This window comes from Callorhinus ursinus, unplaced genomic scaffold (genome assembly GCF_003265705.2).
Source record: "Callorhinus ursinus isolate GAN/ISIS: 27379988/994484 unplaced genomic scaffold, GSC_fseal_2.0 scaffold156, whole genome shotgun sequence".
Taxonomy (NCBI): domain Eukaryota; kingdom Metazoa; phylum Chordata; class Mammalia; order Carnivora; family Otariidae; genus Callorhinus; species Callorhinus ursinus.
In genome coordinates, this window is record NW_027397218.1 from 41,431 (window position 1) to 62,306 (window position 20,876).

Below are 20,876 nucleotides of genomic sequence, written 5' to 3' on the forward strand. Positions count from 1 at the left end.
TTTTTTTTTTTTGGCTTTTGGTTTTGGCCTGGCTTCTTTCATTAAGCCTGTTTGTTTAGACTTACCCATTTTTTTGGTATATATAAGTAGTTCTTTCTTTTTTAATTGATGAGTAGAATCCTAGTATACAGATATACTACAACTTGCTTGAAATTTGTTGCTTTAAAAAAAATGAAACCTCCTACGAACATTTTGTATACGTTTTTACACGGATATGAGCTTTCTTTCTCTAGTATTTCCCCCAGGGTAAATACTTAAGAGTGCAATGGCTGGGTCACATGGTAGCTTTAAGATTAACATTGTTAAGAAACTACCAAACTGGTTGTACCATTTTTTCTTTGCCACCAGCATTGTATGTGAATTACATCTTCCACAACCCTGCCAATGCTTCGTATGGTCAACCTTTTTAATTATAGCCATTCTCATGAGGATGTAGTGGTATCAAATTGTAGTTTTAATTTACAATTCCCTTATGATGTTGAGCATATTTTTATGTGCTTATTTGCTATTTCTACATGTTTGGTGAGGTGTTTATTCATTTGGTGAAGTGTCTATTCTCCATTTATTTATTGTAGTGTATTTTTCTTTTCTAATTGACTTTCTATATAGATTTTTTATATTCTAGATACAGGTACTTTGTCAGATATGTAATTTGCAAGTATTTTCTCCCACTTAGTGCCTCATTTTTTCATTCTCTTCACGGTGTCTTAAGAAGAGCATTTTTTAACTTGGAGGAAGTCCAATTTATGTATTAGTTCACTTATAGATTGTAGTTTTGGTATCTCTTCTATGAAACCTTCACTTAACTGAAGATCACAAGGACTCTTTCCTATGTTTCTTCTAGAAGATTGACAGCTTTAGGGTATATATTTAGGTCTGTGATCCATTTTGAGTGGACTTTTATATGTAGTGTGATATATGGGTCACAATTGGTATTTGTGTATATGATATCCACTTGTTTCAGCACCATTTGTTGATAAGACTCCCATTTCTCCACTGAATTGCTTTTGCCCCTTTTCCAAAAATCAGTTGTCCATATGTGTGTGGGTCTATTTCTGGACTCTATGCTTTTCAATCTACTTGTCTACCTTGATTCCAATACCACACTGTGTTGATTACGGTAGGTTTCTGAGTCTTAAAATCCGAAAGTGTTCATCCTCCAGCTTGATTTTTCTTCGGAGTTGGTTTTCGTGGTCTAGATCCTCTGCATTTCCATATAAACTTCAGAATTGGCCTGCCAATTTCTTTAAAAATATTTGCTAGGATTTTTATTGGACTGCATTGAATACGTGGATCTGTATTTAGGGAGAAGTGACACTGAAATAATACTGAATCTTCCAACCCACAAAGACACTTGTCTCTCCATTTATTTAGGTCTTCTTTAATTTTTCTGAGCAATGTTTTGAAGTGTTTAATGAACAGGGTTTGCACATCTGTGGACAGATGATCTGTAAGTATTTCATACTTTCTGATGTTATTGTAAAAGGCATTGTTTTGTAAATATAATTCCCAAGTATTATATTTTCAGCAAACTGTCAGCAGCCAAATGTTTAATAATAGCTGTTGCAGGATGTTTTTTGTTGTAGGCACAGACTACTCAAAGATGAAAAAGCTACCTGATGGATAACAAGCATTTGACTGTGTTTCTATGTCAGCTTTTTAACATTATTGGGAATGTACTGAAACTAGGGAGAAAAATGTCACAGAGAAAATTCTACAGGTCATCTCCAGAAAAATCAGTCACTAAAAGGAAATAGGTATAGTAGCTTTCAACTTTATATGTATGGTTAGAATTGAACCAGTTGAATAGTGGGGTTTTCCTTTTTTTCCTTAGAATTGATGAATTCTGTGTTCTTGAGTGGTGAGACAGAGGAAGGAGAGACCATGTACATATATGAGTATGTATGTTTGTGTGTATGTGTATATTGTGGAAGCTGCCAGGAACCTTTATGGTGAGGAATACTTCAGGTTAATTACTTTACTGTGGTCATGTCAGTCGTGTTCACTTCCTAGCACATAACTGGAAGCAAATCACAGTGGTTGTTTTTTTCCACCTTCATTTGGCCAGCCTGGTTACCATGGCAACTCAGTGACTGCTGTGGTATCTGGTGGAGATTGAGCATTGTTTTATAATTCTAGCCTGAATCCCTTATTAGGATCATGGTTGTCAAGTGTTGCTTTTCTAATTTCCCCATTCTTTCCAGGTTTATTAATTGAAATTTGGCTGGAGGTAGGGCTTTCTCTTCTCCCTGTTTATTTGTTTTTAAAATTTATATCAGTATGACCCGTAGATTCCTATTTTGCAGAAAGAGTTACCATCTGATGCTATAATTATTTTTTTTTATGCTCAAATGTCTCAGAATTGGCCAATGGAAGCCCCTTCAAGTTGACTTCTGTGTCCCTTCGACACTTCCTTAGAACTTTTTCTTTTTTTTTTTTTAAAGATTTTATTTATTTATTTGACAGAGAGAGAGAGAGGGAGAGAGAAAGCGAGCACAAGCAGGGGGAGCGGCAGGCAGAGGGAGAAGCAGACTCCCTGCTGAGCAGGGAGCCTGATGTGGGACTCGATCATGACTTGAGCCAAAGGCAGACGCTTAACTGACTGAGCCACCCAGGAGCCCCCAGAATTCTTTCAACATTTGCTTTGGTCCCTGAGGCTATCTTTTAATCTGTAGAAAGAAAATTATGATGCCCAACTCAAAGCATCACTTTGAGGAACTGAAGAGAAAATAACAACCTACAGCATGTGGCGTCTAGTAGGTCCTCAGGGAATGTTATTTCTCCATTCCAATTTTGCCTCCTTCATTCTGTCAAGGCAGTGTTTCTGATATGAACATCATAGCATGAGTACCAGAGACAATGCTTGGACATGGAGCAGCAAGCAGGGATGAGCCCACATTTCCATGATGTGGGAGCTTCGGTGTCACTGCTGTGTGCGGGAGGGGGCTGTGGGATGGAGCTGGGGAAGAGGCACAGCATCACTGGACAGCTTCCAGTGACCTGAGTGGGGACTGGCCAGCACATGCTCACCCTTTCTCTCACTTTATTCTTTATTCCATGTGCTGTCTGATCCCCTGAGTCTCCCGGCTAATGGAGCAGCAGACAAGGCTGTGGACTCTGAGCCCCTGAAAGAGGAGCCGATAGAGAAGAACAAAGTGTGATGTTGAGTGTGCTAGACTGGGTCCTAGAACAAGAGTGAAGAGATTAAGATCCTATCATTGGGACCATTTAGGTAAGTTACTACTCTTCCTTCAATGTCTTCTGTACAACAGGATAACGACACCCAATTCTCCCAATCACCTGGGAATATTGCCTGTTGTAAGTGTGATCCCATGGGGGAAAGCAATCTGTGGTCATAGGTAGGAGGGAAGGACTTTTGAGTAATTATAGTAACAGAGACACCGCAGATATCATTGAACTCTGGTAGTCATGAGATTAATGGTACACAAATGTCAGATGCTTAGGTCAGGATTTCTCCAACTGTAGTCCTCAGAGTTCATCAAAAACAGGAAGGTAGAATGGGAGGGGTTTACATTTTGAATAATATCTCCAGTTGTTTCTGGTACTCATCTAAGTTTAAAAAGTCCTGCTGTGAATTTGCAGCAAACTCTTCTTATAATTTTTAGTCCTTTGATGTCTAATTTCCTTGTCAACTTCTCCTGAAACTCGGCTTTAAATATCTGTGTCTGCTCCTGTGTGTCAAATAGGTAACAATTCCTTCATGTAAGTAATATTTATTCGGAGATTTACATATGAAACTCTGAACTAGTCACTAGGACACAGCACAGAACAAGATAGGCAGGGTCCCTGGCAATAAACAGGTAAACAAATCAATAAGCAGGACAATTTCATATGGGAATGAGTGCTTTAAAGAAAATAAATGAATCCACTTAATAGGAAATGATGGGGACAGGGATTATTATGGATGCGATATCCGTGATGTTCTTTCTCAGGAAGTGACATGAGTTGAGTCCTGAACAGCAAGAGGAAACCAGGCCTGGGCTGGCCCTTCGGTTTGTGATGTGCATGCCACAAGTTGTTCCAGGAGCAGATGATGAGCTTGAGTGGCAAGAGCTTGGCAGACAAAGTGCTGATGGTCAGAGATGAGGTCAAAGGGCAGACAGGAGCCACATCACTTGGGCCATGTAAGGAAGTTAGAGTCATTCTAATGGTGGAGGGTTACAGTCTGGGAGCTACATGATCTGATTCTGGGAGCTACATGATCTGATTCGTGTGCTCACAAGGTGACTCGGGCTGCTGGGATGAGAATGGACTAGACAGTGACAAGATGGCTGTGGGGATAACCATTAGGAGAATCTTGCAGTAGTCTAGGAGAGGGATGAGGGTGGATTGGCCCAGTGCTGCCACAGCGTGCAAAGGACAGGGGTGGTCTTGGACAGGACATGTTGGCGATAGGACAGGTGGGACCTGCAGTGACTGTGGGTGGGGGTATGTGATGATAAGGCTGAATCAAGGATGAGCCCTTGGCTTTTTGTTCAGCCAAGTGCAGAAATGGTGGTGCTATTTCTTGACATCAGTTGTTCCAAGCGCTTCTGAGATGTTCTCATGATAATTAGGTATCCAACAGTGGTTATGGTGAAAGTGATTTACAAGATGCAGCATTTGATGAATAGGATTCAGTGGTAAAAACTATTATGCTTTATTAAACACACGTACAAACTATAAAACTATACAAATCTCATATTGTATTTGTTTAAAGTAGCTAACACTTTTGAGCTCTTACTGTGTACCTAGCAGTGTTCAAAGTACTTTTGTGTATTAACTCAGTTCTCAAAACAACCCATGACAAAGGGGTGATTGTGTTCTCTGTTTTATAGAAGAGGAAACTGAAGCACAGGTTCTTTCAATCTCCTAAGATCACAGAGATCCAGGTATCCTGACGTCTTTGCAGTAGAATTTTTTAAATAATAGGATTCTGGATTATTTCTCCTTGTAAATACGAAACACAAAGCAATATTTATTTAAAAATGTGTCTTCTACAGTACTGCATAATCCCAATTTTATACATGAGGCAATGGAGTGACTGTAAGGTGAAGTAAAAGTATTCAAACTCACACAGAACTAGGATTTGGATCTGGTCTGTCTCCAGAAGCCACATTCCTAACCAGTACACTTAGAAGAAGAAAAAGACATTTGTTGCACTACATCAGCCTACGATGGGTGATGTTAGGTCAGGGCCATCTGTATCTCTTTGGGTTGAAACTATGCTTCAGTAGGCATTTGCATTGTACCAGATGGTATTTATTTAAGAAAAACAAAAAGGTAATAATTATAGAAACAAAAGGGTGTCATAGATGAACAAAGCTAGACCCTGGTTAAAGCGGTAAGGACAGATTTTGATCAGTAATATACTTTTGCAACAGGGAAGAGTTGAGTGTGAACTCATCTCCAATTTGTACAGAGGTGACTGAGCATTTTAAAGGGAGTATAAGGGAATAGGGAGCGGAGTAAGTAGGGGCTCAGTAGAGTCAAGGAAATGAAAAATTACAAAAATAAGGAAGTGGGTTTTGCCCACCTGAGTTTGCTAACTGGCCTTTATTCAGGTTAGATTTCTACTTTCCCACAGATGCTGGAGGCAGGGGCCCTATCTTCAGGTGTTGGCTGGAACAAATAGTAAATTGTTCTGGCAGCCTTGAGTTTTCTCAGGCAATCACTTTAAGGGGATTTAGGGTCATCTTAGGGATGTAGCTTTGAGCTGTTAGAAACTAACAGACTGAGGGTTGCTGGAGTGGAGGGGAGTGGGAGGGATGGGGTAGCTGGGTGATGGACATTGGAGAGGGTATGTGCTATGGTGAGTGATGTGAATTATGTAAGACTGATGAATCACAGACCTGTACCCCTGAAACAAATAATACGTAATATGTTAATAAAGAAAAAAAAAACTATGGTAGTGTTTAGTTCAAGACTTAACTGGCCAAGGTTGAGGTGTAGTCAAGAAAAGGGCTAAGAGGAGTCTGTCTAGAGTTTGGCCCAGGAGAGAATCTCTATCAAGGGTAATAATTATATAAAGAGGAACAATCACGATAGTTACTATGCATTAGACAAATTGGCTGTTAAAATAATTCCTTGCACTTTCGGGCGCCTGGGTGGCTCAGATGGTTGGGCGTCTGCCTTCGGCTCGGGTCGTGATCCCGGGGTCCTGGGATCAAGTCCCGCATTGGGCTCCCTGCTCCTTGGGAGCCTGCTTCTCTCTCTGCTTCTCTCTCTCTCCTCCTCTGTCTCTCATGAATAAATAAAAAAAAATCTTTAAAAAAAAATAATTCCTTGCACTTTCATGGTAAATTTTGTTTCCCCCTCTTAGGAGCTCCACGTGCTTTTCAGATGGGAATCACATTGCTCTGTGCTCTAGGCTTTGTTGGATGGAGGGCAGGGCTGATTTGACCCCTTTGGATAGGTGAAGCTAGAGGAGATGTGGTGACTTACCCAAGGTCACCTAGAGTTAGTGGGTTAGGTTGGCCTATGGGGCCAAGTTTGTCTCCTGTCTGGTACTCAGTTTTCTGTACATCAGACATAGCTCTGTCCTTGTTCCTATGTGCAATGAATCACTCTAAGGGCTCAAAGGATACGTGCTTCTTTAAAGTTAACCTGCGAGTAAAAAAATAAAAGTAAAAAGTAAAAAATTAAGTTAACCTGCAAGTAATGTACAAGGACACTTAGTCTCTTCAAATAAAAAGAAATAGGGTATTGATTATCCTCTCCTTCCCTAATCTCTATTGGGAGATTAGAAGAAAAATTCCTGGAATCTTGCATGCAGCATGTACTCTTTTGTGACTGGCATCTTTCAGTCAACATAATGTGTATTTACATTATCATTGTCCATAGTTGTAAATTGTTCATTCTCATTGAGGTATAGTAAGAGGTACATCATGTGGATATTTCATAATATATCTATCTGTTTGGGGAATTTACATATTTTTACATTTTTGACTTATTTTGAGTAATGGTACTATGAATGCTCTTTTATGTATTTTTTGATGGACATATATATTTTCATTTCTCTTGGGCGTATACTAAAGAAAGACATTTCTAAGTCATAGAGTATGCTTACGTTGAGATCAGTAGACACTGCCAAGCAGTTTTTCAAGTGGTCGTTCCAATAGACACTGCCAAGCAGTTTTTCAAGTGGCTGTTCCAATCTGTGTTCCTACCAACAGTATGTTGTGAGTTCTACTTTTTCCAAATCCTTGACAACACTTGGTGTGTTCCATCTTTTTCATTTTTGTTGTTCTGGTGGGCATGTAGTGGTATGTCACTGTGGCTTTAACTTCAATTTCTCTGTTATAAATTTTCTTTAACTCTCTCTGAAGTGTTTAGTTTCTTTTAATCTAAAGAAGGCCCGTTTTTTAACCTTCTATTTTATTTGCTGAAAAAACTAGATCTTTTTTCCTGTGGAATTTAAATTCGGGGTTTTGCTAGTTATATCCTTATTATATAATTTATTATGTTCCTCTGGCCCTTCTATTGTCTTTAAATTGATAATTAGGTTTAGAGGCTTATTTAGATTCAGGTTTTTTGGCACGAGTACCTTAGATGTGGTGTTGTTTAGTTCTATAGTATTACACCGCGAAGCTCGTTTTGTCTAGCTGTCTCCTGTTGTGACATTAAGATTCATCACTGAGTTCTGAGTTAGCCTGATCCATTGATTATAAAATTTCCCATGTGCTTTTCATCTCATGTTTTATGCAATCTCTGAAGATTGTTGCCTGGGTCTACATTTCATTAAAGGCTGCAAAAAAAAGTGATATTCTAATTCTGATTTTGCCTGCATTCACTAGCTAAAATTCTTTTATTAAAGAAACTTAACCTCATCAACTTTTAGGTTTTGCTAAACTTGGTTTGCATAGGAAGGGAAGGATGAATGTGTAATTCTTTCACAGTATTTCCACTTTTCAAAATAATGATTTGTTTTGCTAAAATCCTCCAAAGGTGAACAGTGAGTTTGTTTTATTTTGTTTTGCTTTTTGTTAGAGTGTCATCATGAACTCAAAGATCTTTATATTTTATGTTTTAATCCATTGTGGTCATTAATCATTTTGATGTTCAAAATGTTCTATGTTTGGCCAGTGAAGTTTCTTCAGATTGGTTTCTGAGTCTTTATAATATGCTTTCTGGCAGAATAGTTTGATCCATAAATCATGATAGAATTCCTACCCCAGACCTGGAATCAGCCATTTCTCTAAGGAAGCCTGGTTCCTTTGAGTGGGACGTGATTTTAGAGGATTCAGTCAGGGTACTGGAGGTGCGCATTGCTACTTGGTTAGCCATTGTTTCTTGACCTTTTCAATGCATGTAGCCTGTAAATACTTATTATATATATATATATATATATATATATATATACACATATATATATAAAATTACATAACTATATAACTATGTATATATATATATCTGTAACTTTTAAATAGACGTTATTTTTTAAAGCAGTTTTAGGCACAAAACAAAATTGAGTGGAAAGTATAGAGATTTCCCATGTATGCCATGCTCTGCACATGCATAGCCTCTCCCATTATCAAACTGCTACATTTGTTTTAATTGATCAATCTATTTTAACACATCATTATCACCCAAAGTCCATAGTTTATGGTTTATTGTGGTTCATTCTTGGTGTTGTGCATTTTATGGGTTTGGAAAAATGTATCTACCGTTATAGTATTATACAGAGTACTTTCATTGCCCTAAAAATCCTCTGTGCTTCACCAATTCATCCCTCTCCCCTTTCAAACCCCTGGCAATCACTGATCTTTTTTTTTTTTAATATTTTATTTATTTACTTATTTATTTGAGAGAGATAATGAGATAGAGAGAGTACATGAGAGGGGGGAGGGTCAGAGGGAGAAGCAGACTCCCTGCTCAGCAGGGATCCCGATGCGGGACTCGATCCCAGGATTCCAGGATCATGACCTGAGCCGAAGGCAGTCGCCTAACCAACTGAGCCACTCAGGCACCCAATCACTGATCTTTTTACTGTCGCCATGTTTTGCCTTTTTCAAAATGTCATATAGTTGGAATCGTACAGTATATAGCTTTTACAGATTGGCTTCTTTCACCTAATAACATGCAGTTATGGTTCCTTCATGTCTTAATAGCTTGATGTTTCATTTCTTGTTATCACTGATAATATTCCATTGTCTGGATGTATCACAGTTTACTTGTCAATTCATTTAGTAAGGGACATCTTGGATGCTTCCAGATTTTGATAAGTATAAATGAAGCTGCTATAAACATTCGTGTGCAGATTTTTGTGAGGGCATAACTTTTCAACTCCTTTGAGTACATGCCGGGGAGCATGATTGTTGGATTGCATGGTAAGAGGATGTTTAGTTTTATAAGAAACTGCCAAACTGTCTTTGAAAGTGGCCATACTATTTTTTATTCTTACTGCCAATAAATGAGAATTCGTATTGCCTATATCCTTGGCATCATTTGGTGTTGTCAGTGTTCTGGATTTTGGTCATTCTAATAGGTGTGTAGGGGTATCTTGTCTTAATTTGCATTTCTTTGATGATATATGATGTGGAGCATCTTTTCACATGCTTACTTTCAATCTGTATATCTTCTTGGGTGAGGTGTTTGTTAAGGTCTTTGGCCCATTTTTTGACTGGGTTGCTTGTTTTCTTATTGTTAAATTTTAAGAGTTCTTTTTGTATTTTGGATTAACAGTCCTTTATTAGATGTGTCTTCTACAAAAATTTTCTCCAACTCTGTGGCTTGTCTTCTCATTCTTTTGAGGTTGTCTTTTTTAGAGAAGAAGATTTTCATTTTAATGATATCCAGCTTGTCAATTGTTTCTTCATGGATCATGCTTTTGGTGTCGAATCTAAAAAGTTATCATCAGGGGCTCCTGGGTGGCTCAGTTCGTTAAACGTCTGCCTTTGGCTTAGGTCATGATTCCAGAGTCCGGGGATCAAGCCCCACACTGGGCTCCCACTGAGAATATATTTATGTTGGGTCTATTTCTGGGCTCTCTATTCTGTTCCATCGATCTCTTTAACTATACTTTCATTAATATACACTGTCTTGATTACTATAGCTTTATCATAAGCCTTAAAGTCTGGTAATGTCTGTCCTACAACTTTGTTCTTCTCCTTAAGTATGATATCAGCTATTCTGCATCTTTGCCTCTCCATTTAACCTTAGAATCAGTTTGTTGGTTTCCACAAAATTACCTCCTGAGATTTTGATCAAGGTTGCATTGAATCTATAGATCAAGTTGGGAAGAACTGACATCTTGACAGTATCGAGCCTTCCTAGTCATGGACATGGGATATCTCTCGATTTATTTAGTTCTTTGGTCATTTATCAGAGTTTTGTAGTTTTCCTCATATAGACCTTGTACATATTTCATTAGATTTATGTCTACGTATTTCCTTTTGGGGGTTGCTAATATATATATATATATATATATACATATATATAAAATTGTGTTTTTAATTTCAAATTCCACTTGTTCTTTGCTGGCACATGGGAAGGCTATTGAATTTTGTATGTTTACTTTGTATTTTGCAACATTGCTATAATGGTTTGTTAGTTCCAGGAGATTTTTGTTGATTCTTCGAGATTTTCTACGTAGAGGATCATGTCATCTGTGAGCAAAGACAGTTTTAGTTCTTCCTTCCTAATCCTTCCTAATCCGTATACCTTTTATTTCCTTTTCTTGTCTTACTGCATTAGCTAGGACTTTCAGTTAGATGTTGAAAAGCAGTGGTAAAAGGGGACATCCTTGCCTTGTTCTTCATCTTAGTGGGAAAGCTTCACGTTTTCACAATTAAGTATAAAGTTACCCGTAAGTTTTTTGTAGACATTCTTTACCACATTTAGGTAGTTCCCCTTTATTCCGAGTTTACTAAGAGTTTTAATCATGAGTGTGTGTTGGAGTTTGTCAAATGCTTTTTCTGCATCTCAATTAATATGATAATGTGATTTTTCTTTTTTAGCCTATTGATGTGATGGATTACATTAACTGAATTTCAAACCAGCCTTGCATACCTGGGAGAAATCCCAGTTGGTCATAGTGTATAATTCTTTTTATATATTACTAATGATGTATTTGATTTGCTAATATTTTGTTGAAGATCTTTTTAAAAGATTTTATTTACTTATTTGACAGAGAGAGAGACAGCGAGAGAGAGAACACAAGCAGGGGGAGTGGGAGAGGGAGAAGCAGGCTTCCTGCGGAGCAGGGAGCCCGATGCGGGGCTCCATCCCAGGTACCTGGGATCATGACCTGAGCCGAAGGCAGATGCTTAACGACTGAGCCACCCAGGCACCCCTTGTTGAAGATTTTTGCATGTATGTTCATAAGATATATTGGTATATGATTTTCTTTTCTTGTGATGTCTCATGCAGTCTTGGTATTAGGGTAATACTGGCATCATAGAATGAATTAGGAAATATTCCCTCTGCTTCCAACTTCTGAGAGTTTGTAGAAAATTGATATAATTTATTCCTCAAATATTTGGTAGACTTCACCAGCCAACCCATCTGGGCCTGGTGCTTTCTGTTTTCGAAGGTTATTAATTATTGATTCAATTTATTTAATATATGTAGGCCTACTCTGATTGTCCATTTATTGTGTGAGTTTTGGCAGGTTGGGTCTTTCAATCAGTCTGTTTCATTAGGTTATCAAATTTCTTAATACAGAGTTGTTCATAGTATTTTTTATCATCCTTTTAATGTCAATGGGATTTATAGTGTTGTCCCCTTTTTCATCTCTGATATTAATAATTTGTGTCCTCTTTCTTTTTTCTTAGTTAGCTGGGCTAGAGGCTTCTTATTTTATTGGTCTTTTCTTTTTTTAATTTAAATTCAATTAATTAACATATAGTATATTATTAGTTTCAGAGGTAGAGTCTAGTGATACATCAGTTGGATATTTCACCCAGTGCTCATTACATCATGTGCCCTCCTTAATGCCCATCACCCAGTTACACCATCTCCCCACCCACCTCCCCTCCAGCAACCCTCAATTTGTTTCCTTTAGTTAAGGGTCTCTTATGGTTTGTCACCCTCTCTGGTTTTATCTTATTTTTCCCTCCCTTCCCCTATGATCTTCTGTTTTGTTTCTGAAATTCTATATATGAATGAAGTAATATGATAATTGTTTTTCTCTGATTGACTTCTTTCGCTTAGCATTATACCCTCTAGTTCCATCCACGTTGTTGCAAATGGTAAGATTTCATTTTTTGATGGCTGAATAAAATATTCCATTGTATATGTATACTCTCTCTCTCTCTCTCTCTCTCTCTCTATATATATATATATATATATATATACACATACACACACACACACACACACACACACATTTTGATTTCAGCTGGATTAGATTTTAGTTCTTTTATTTCTCTAGCAAGGGATTCTGCAGTGTCTTCTAAGCTTTTTTCAAGCCCAGCTAGTATCTTTATAATTGTTGTTTTGAATTCTTGTTCTGACATCTTACCTTTATTTCCATATTGATTAAATCCCTGGCAGTGAGTACTTCCTCCTGTTATTCCTTTTGAGGTGAGTTTTTCCATCTTGTCAGTATGTCCAGAAAAGAATAGATGAGAGAGAGAGAGAAAATACAAAAAATAGCAACAACAGGGGCGCCTGGGTCGCTCAGTCATTAAGCGTCTGCCTTCGGCTCAGGTCATGATCCCAGGGTCCTGGGATGGAGCCCCGCATCGGGCTCCCTGCTGGGGGGGGCGGAGCCTGCTTCTCCCTCTCCCACTCCCCCTGCTTGTGTTCCCTCTCTTGCTGTGTCTCTGTCAAATAAATAAGTAAAATCTTTGGAAAAAAAAATAGCAACAACAACACCTGAAAGATAAAAACAAAACAGAAGAAAACAGAAACCAAAGAAACGAGAGAAAAATCGAACAAGAAGTAGAACAGAACACAACAATAAACTAGATCCTGGGTGCATTTTGGTCTGTTTGTTAGAAGAAACTAGATCCCAAAATAGGAAAGAAAGAAAAACATATATATACAAAAATAAAATTGAATGCAATGAAAGGAAGCCAAAAATGAAAAAGTATATATATCCAACATAAATGTAAAAATGAAAATTAAAAGACTAAAAAAGAATTGATAAAATAGCTGAAAAGGGAAAAGAAATATAAAACTGAAAGACTACAGAATAATAAGAAAAAAAACACAAATGCTATATAGTGTTTTCCCCAAGAACTGGAGTTTTGCAGTTCTCTGTGATCGGTAAACTTGGTATTAGCGTGATGTTCCCGCTGGTCTTCTGGGGGAGGGGCCTGTTGAGCGATTCTCAGGCGTCTTTGCCTGGGCGGAGTTGCACCATCATTGCCAGGAGGCCTAGCTCAGTGTATGGGGCTCCCAGATTGCACTATGGGGCTCTGTTTTCGTGCCTGAAGGCTTTCAGCACTAATGGGGGGGGGGATGAAAATGGTGGCGCTCTGATCTCTAGCCCAGGAGCTGAAAGTTCCTGCCCCCCACTCTTCAGTGAGCCCTCACAGAAAAGCAGTCAATCACTCTTGTCTCCCTGGTTTCCGACCGAACTCCGCGTTCACCCAGCCTATGACTGAGCATCTTTATCTCAGGCACCTGACCCTGTTTCCAGTCTCCAAACTTTATGGACTCTTGCGGTGGGCACCTGCACTCTGGGGAGGGAGGGGTTTCTTGCCGATGTTCTGTCTCTTTTCTGGGCCCCTGCTCAGAGAGTGGTCGCCCAACTGTGTAGTAGTTCACCGTTTATGGCAACACCAAGCAGAAAGCCATCACCTGGACTCACTATTTTCAGCTGGTTTCCCTGCTCCAAAATGCCTTGGGGACGCTGCTGCAGTCAGGTACCCCCATACTTTTTGCAACCCCAGGGATCCTGAGACCACACTGTCCCACCTGGAATTCTGCCCCCCTTTGCCACCTGAGCACCTTTCAGGCAGACTTCTAAAAGTTCCGATTTTGCACTCCGCTGCTTATAATACTTTCCAGTACCTGGCTTATGGAGGCTCGCCCCCCACCCGTGCAGTTTATCTTCCAATATATTGCCTCAGATTCACTTTTCCACACTTCCTACAAAAAGTGGTCATTTTTCTCTTTGTAGAATTGCAGCAATTCTTTTCTCAGATCTCCGGTTGATTTTGTATGTGTTCAGAATGATTTGATAACTATCCAGCTGAGTTCCAGGGACCACACAAAATTAGGGTCCCCTACTCCTCCACCATCTTAACTCCTCCAATTTTATTGGTCTTTTCAAAGAACCAGCTTTTGATTTCATTGATTTTCTCTATTGATTTCTTGTTTTTAATTTCATTGATTTCCGCTTTAAATTTTATTATTTCTTTTATTTTAGATTTAATTTGCTCTATTTTCTCTAGTTTTCTAAGGTAGAAGCTTAGATTATTGACTAGATTTTCTTTTGAATATATGCACTCACTACTATAAATATCTCTCTATTTACTGATTTCATTGTATCCCACAAATCTTGGTAAGTTATAATTTTTGTTTAGTTCAAAATTTCTCTTGAGATTTTTTCTTTGACTCATGCGTCATTTAGAAATGTGTTGTTTAATCTCCAAGTGTTGTGGTATTTTCCAGCTATCTTTCTTCTTATTGATTTCCAGTTCAGTTCCATTGTGGTCTGAGAGCAGACATTGTATGATTCCTGTCATTTAAACTTTGTTCAGTGTGTTTTATGGCCCAGACTGTGATCTATCTGGGTGAATGTTACATACATGTGAGTTTAAGAATGGGTACCATGCTGTTAGATGAAGTAGTCTATCGATGTCCATTATATTCAGTTGATTGATGGTGCTATTGAGCTAAACTATAGTTTTACTAATTTTTTGCCTGCTAGATCTGTCAATTTTTGATAGAGGGCCGTTGAAGTGTCCAACTATAATAGATTTATCTATTTCTCCTTGAAGTTTTATCAGTTTTTGTCTGGTATATTTTGACAGTATTCTGTTAGGTGCATACATGTTAAGAATCATTATGTCTTCTTGGAGAACTGATTCCTATATAATTATATGATGCCGTTTTTTATCCCTGATAACTTTCTTTACTCTAATGTCTACTCTAATAATATAACTACTCCTGCTTTCTTTTGATTAGTGTTAGTATGGTATATCTTTCTCCGTCCATTTACTTAAAACTTTTTTTTTTATTGAAGTACTGTTGACATCCAATATTATATTGGTTTCAGGTGTAAAACATAGTGATTTGACCATTATATACATTACAAAATGCTCACTGCAAGAAGTATAGTTATCATCTGTCACCATACAGAATTATTACAATATTATTGACTATATTCTCTAGCTGTACTTTTCATCCCCCTGACTTATTTATTTTATAACTGGAAGTTCGTACCTCTTTACCCCTTTACCTATTTTGCCCATCCCCCCACCCTCCTCCTCTGTGGCAAATGCCAGTTTGTTCTCTGTGTGTATGAGTCTGTTTCTATTTTTATATTTGCTTTGTTTTTTGGATTCCAACCATAAGTAAAATCGTTTGGTATTTATCTTTTTCTGTCTGACCCATTTCACTTAGCATAATATCCTCTAGTTCCATCCATGTTGTCATGGATGGCAAGATTTCATTCTTTTTTTTTTATGTCTGAGTAATATTCCATTGCGTGCATGCACACACACACCCGCAAACACACATACATACTACAACTTTTTTATCCATTCATCTATCAGTGGATACTGAGGCTGCTTCCATATCTTGGCTTTTGTAAATAATTCTGCAATAAACATAGGGGTGTCCATCCATTTACTTTTAATCTATATGTGTCATTATATGTAAAGTAGGTTTCTTGTAGATGGCATATTGTTGGGTCTTGCTTTTTAGTCCACTCTGATCATCTCTGTCTTTTAATTGGTACATTTAGTGATTATTGATATAGCATCTACTATAGCTGACACTGTGTTCCATTTATTGCCCTTGTTTTCTATTTCTATTTTTCTCCTACCCTTTTCCTGCATTTTGTACTTTTAATTGAGCATTTTACATGATTCCATTTTCTCTCCTTTCTTAGAGTGTATCAGTTATGCTTTTTAAAAGATTTTTTTAAAAAGTAATCTCTACACCCAATGTGGGGCTCAACCTCACAACCCCAAGATCAAGAGTTACAAGCTCTACTGACTGAGCCAGCCAGCTGCCCCTATCAATTATACTTTTTTTAAAAAAGATTTTGTTTATTTATTTATTTTAGAGAGCGAGAGAGTGAGCTGGGGGAGGAGGAGAGGGAGAGAGAAGCTCAAGCAGATTCTGCACACGTGGAGTCAGCCACAGGGCTCGATCTCACGACCCTGAGATCATGACCCTGAGCCAAAATTCAAGAATTGGACTCAACTGACTGAGCCACCCAGGCGCCCCTCAATTATACTTTTTATTTTTTTATTTTATTTTTTAAAAGATTATTTATTTATTTATTTATTTATTTATTTATTTGAGAGAGAGAAAAGAACACAAGCAGGGAGGAGGGGCAGAGGGAAAGGGAGAAGCAGGGCCCCGGCTGAGCAGGCAGCCCGATGCGGGGCTGGAGCCCAGGTCCCTGGGTTCATGACCTGAGCCAAAGGCAGACGCTTAACCAACTGAGCCACCCAGGTGCCCCTCAATTGTACTTTAAAAAAAAAAAAAACTTTGTTAAGCAGTTGTTCTAGAAGTTGTCATATTTATAATTAATCCAATTCTACATTCCAGTAACATTATACAGCTTTATGAGCAATGCAAGTATTTCATAATAATGAAATAATCCTGATTTCTCCCTCCCATCCTGGTCTTATTGCTGCCATTCATTTTACTTATACATAAGCATAAGTGTATACATAAGCATAGATAATCAAGGATGGTGTTGCTCTTATTATTTTGAACAAACTTGTTGATCAATTAAGAATAAAGAAAAGTTTTTATTTTACCTTCACTCTTCCTTTTCTTCATGTAGATCTGAGTTTTCTACCTACATCATTTTCCCTGTCTTTAAAGAACTTCTAACATTTCTTGCAAGGCAGCAAATTCCCTCTTTCCCCCCCCTCCCCCGAGGAAGTCTTTATTCTGTTTTTGAAGGATGATTTCAGAGGGTACAGAATTCTAGGTTGATAGTTAGTATCTCACATCTCTTATGGATCTAAGACGAGTTGTTGATTTTTTTTTTCCAATTCATTCAGCTTTTTAACTTTTTAGAATAGTGTGTTAACTTCCAACTTCTCACATGCTGGACCAGAAACCAGAAGTCCCATTTTACATTTTGATGAGAATATATACATCATTGGCTTCCAAAATGGGCTGTTCCTCTGTCCCCTTATAGACAGTCATTTTTTTAAATCAGGTTTTATTTATCCTTTCAGTGTCTAAAAATATAAGCAAATACAACACATCTATTAGTTTTTACCCCTGTTCTTAGGTAAAAGTTGGCATATTCTGCACCAGTGCAGTCCAATAGAAATTTCTGTAGAAATGAAAATGTTCTGTATCTGTGTTGCCCAATATGAAACATGGTGAGTGCTAATGAGGAACTGAATTTATTGTGTTATTTAAATTTGGTTTATTAAGTTTAAATGCCACGTATGGCTAGTGGTTACTGCATTGGACAGGAGGAGCTTTACATACTTTTCTATACCTTGTTTTTCACTGAACAGCGTATCCTGGAGATCACTCCATATACTCTAGGATGTAGGTATACCTTAAATACCTGTGTACTTGTACTAGATAGCATCAAATCCCCTCTCCAGAGATTGTGCTGTATCTCCAGCAATACATTAGAATCCTGTTTCCTCACAGGCTCTCTAAGTGGAACCCTGAGGGGGGCGCCTGGGTGGCTCAGTCGGTTAAGCATCTGTCTTCTGCTCAGGTCGTGATCCCAGGGTCCTGGGATCAAGCCCCTCGTAGGGCTCCCAGCTCAGCAGAGAGTCTGCTCCTCTTCCTCTGCCCCTCCACCCTGTTCATGCTCTCTCTGTCTCAAATAACGTCTTTTTTTTTTTTTTAAAAGAGGAACCCTGAGGGAAAGTGAATATGATGTGAGAAATCTATGAAAACTATTTCATAAATCAGGAAAATTAGATGTTTGGACAAGGGTCCTAGTCCTTGTCTTTGAGACTCTGGCTCTATTCTTTTCTGTCTCCTGTGGATCTAGGCCCCTCCAACTGAGAGAGGAGGTTTTTTTTTTTGTTTTGTTTGGTTTTAACGTATTTTCCCTTCCTTTTTTTTTTATTATGTTTTATTAGTCTTAACATGAAGCAGAAACTCCGTGTTACCTGAGAATACTAGTGGGAAGGACTTGCCTTCAGGGGTGAGGCAGGCACAAAACCAATTTAGAAACCCACCAATCTCACCTAACAAAGGGCTAAAGGAAAGAGTAAAATGTGTAGGTAGTTCTTGCCATGAGAAGAAACAAGACTGACCTTGTTTTTTACTTTCTATGAGTGAGATCTTTGAGGAGAAAGTAGGAGCCTGTGAGTGCTATATGCAGGAGGAAGGAGGTGTGGGTTACAAGGTGCGACAGTTTTTCAAGGTTCAAATTCTCACCTCTAAACCACATGATTATCTGTTGGGATGCTGAGTTTCTGGGACTCAGGCTGAAAGTTGGACTAAACTTGCTTGGAATGGAGTCCATTTGAGGTCAAGTCTCATCACCCCATGGGGTGAGGGCTAATACCCATCTTGCTGCCCGTGGACATTTCCAATTATGCAGATCTAGAGATCAAGAGAGACAAGGTGTGGGATACAGATATTGAGTTGGACTGACAGTGCCTGGCACAAAGTAAAAACCCAATACACATTAATAAATTAGTGAGATGTAGGAATAAGCAGAACAGGAAACCATGTATATATATGTCTGCTCAGTATTTTTATAAACATATGAATTTTTCAAAGAGAATTTGATCACCAAGTACTTCTTGTTTCATAATCTGCTTTGAGGAAAACATTTTGTGTCTGGTTTTTAAAAATTACGCCTTTTCATTGGGAAAAAAAATAACCTATAGAAAATGGAGAAAGATGCCACCTGGTGATCAGAGTCAGTTGCAAGTGTAAAAGCCTCTTCTAGGGAACATGGCAAAGGGTGAGGTGATGGCAGAGAGTGAGGGTAGTATATTGATTTTATTGTGTAGGCAAAACTTTCTGGAGTTTTCTACACACTGGTGGTAATCCTGCTACATTCTTCCCTGTTGGGAGTGAAAGGCTTATGTGCACAGTCTTTCAACTCCCACTCAGTTACAATAAGAATGGGCCTTGGGCCTGGAACGCTTATTTCCCAAGAGATAAAGAGCCCACGTAGCCTGTGCCAGGTTTGTTGCCTTGTGTGGGAATATCTTTCTCTGTTTCAGATTCAGTGAGTCCTCGTTTTGCTTAACAGTGTGTGCCAGTGTCCCTTAGGCACGGCCCCACCTTTCAGTATTTGTCACATCACCAGTTAATGGTTTAGTTGTTTAAGACATACCAAGCGATATCACAGTGCATTAGAAATTAAAATTATTCTGTCTCTCCTTTCTGTCTTCGCCTTCTCCCTCTACATAATACAAATATAGTCACTGTTGATTTGTTCATACCTATTCTCCAGACTTTTTTCTCTCTATATAATATACTAACTTATATTTAGTCACACGTAAATATCTATAAATCCATGTTGAGATATGTATTCTTTTGCATAATGAGGCCCATATTCTACATTATTTTTTTTTAAAGATTTTATTTATTTATTCATGAGAGACAGACAGAGAGAGAGAGAGAGAGGCAGAGGGAGAAGCAGGCTCCCTAGGAGCAGGGAGCCCGATGCGGGACTCGATCCCAGGACCCTGGGATCATGACCTGAGCCGAAGGCAGACGCTTAACCATCTGAGCCACCCAGGCGCCCCTACATTATTTTTTATTTTTTTTATTGTCTTTATTTTTAAATTTTTTTTTTAAGTAAGCTCTAGGCCCAGTCTGGGGCTTGAACTCACAACTCCAACATCAAGAGTCACATGCTCTACTGACTGAGCAAGCCAGGCACCCCCTACATTATATTTTTGACTTGTTTGACTGACTAAATGTGATTCTTTTTCCATTTTATTTATGTGTGGTGTGTTTCCAAGTATTTGTTGGGGATTTATATTGCTTTTTATGTACATTGTCTTTTTTTCTTATGGAGGTATAACTGACATATAACATTATGTTAGTTTCAGGTGTACAACATAATAATTCAGTATCTGTGTATTTTACAAAATGATCACCACAATAAGTCTAGTTAACATCGGTTACCACACATAGGTACAGATTTTTTTCTTGTGATCAGAACTTTTAAGATCTACTCTCTTAGCTTCCATGAACAAAATATAATACTGCTTTACACATTTTCACTGCATACATACACAGCTATCTTCCACCTTGATGATTTATTTATGTACACCTAATATGTATATCATGCATAATATAGTATATATAAAATATATTTAATATCATATATATTGTTTATTATACATAATTAATTATATAATATAACACATGGTATGTAATACTTATATAATTAATAAATGTATAATGTAATAATATATAATATGTAATGAATATTATAATATGTAATGTATATTTACTATATATTATTATTATTTATTCTCTATATATGATCTAACTTTATATCTATTTATTAAAACTACATGTTGCATATGTCCCTCCTGGTCCTTATACTCAGGGAGTGTTTTGAGGAGTTCCAGAAGAAAACTTCATTGAGGTTGTAGTTCAGTATGTGGTACATCATTCACAATGCCAATGTTTGCTGCCTTCCCATTCCAATTCTTCTGATCTTTAGCAAGGATGTTGTTTCTTAGTCTCAATAGAATTACTATATTTTAGTGAGCATTTGAGAATATAAGAAGTAGAGAACACCAGACACCACACACACACACACACACACACACACACACACA

At 38.0% G+C, this 20,876-nt stretch overlaps 1 long non-coding RNA gene across 6 annotated transcripts in view; it reads left to right on the forward strand.

Annotated features, from left to right (window-relative positions):
• Positions 1-20,876, forward strand: part of LOC141371977 (uncharacterized) — a 160,091-nt gene that overhangs the window by 2,506 nt on the left and 136,709 nt on the right. For all 6 annotated transcript variants that reach the window (XR_012377342.1, XR_012377343.1, XR_012377344.1 and 3 more), the window contains exon 3: positions 3,080-3,232. This is a non-coding gene — a long non-coding RNA (uncharacterized lncRNA). The remainder of the gene's footprint in view (positions 1-3,079; positions 3,233-20,876) is intronic.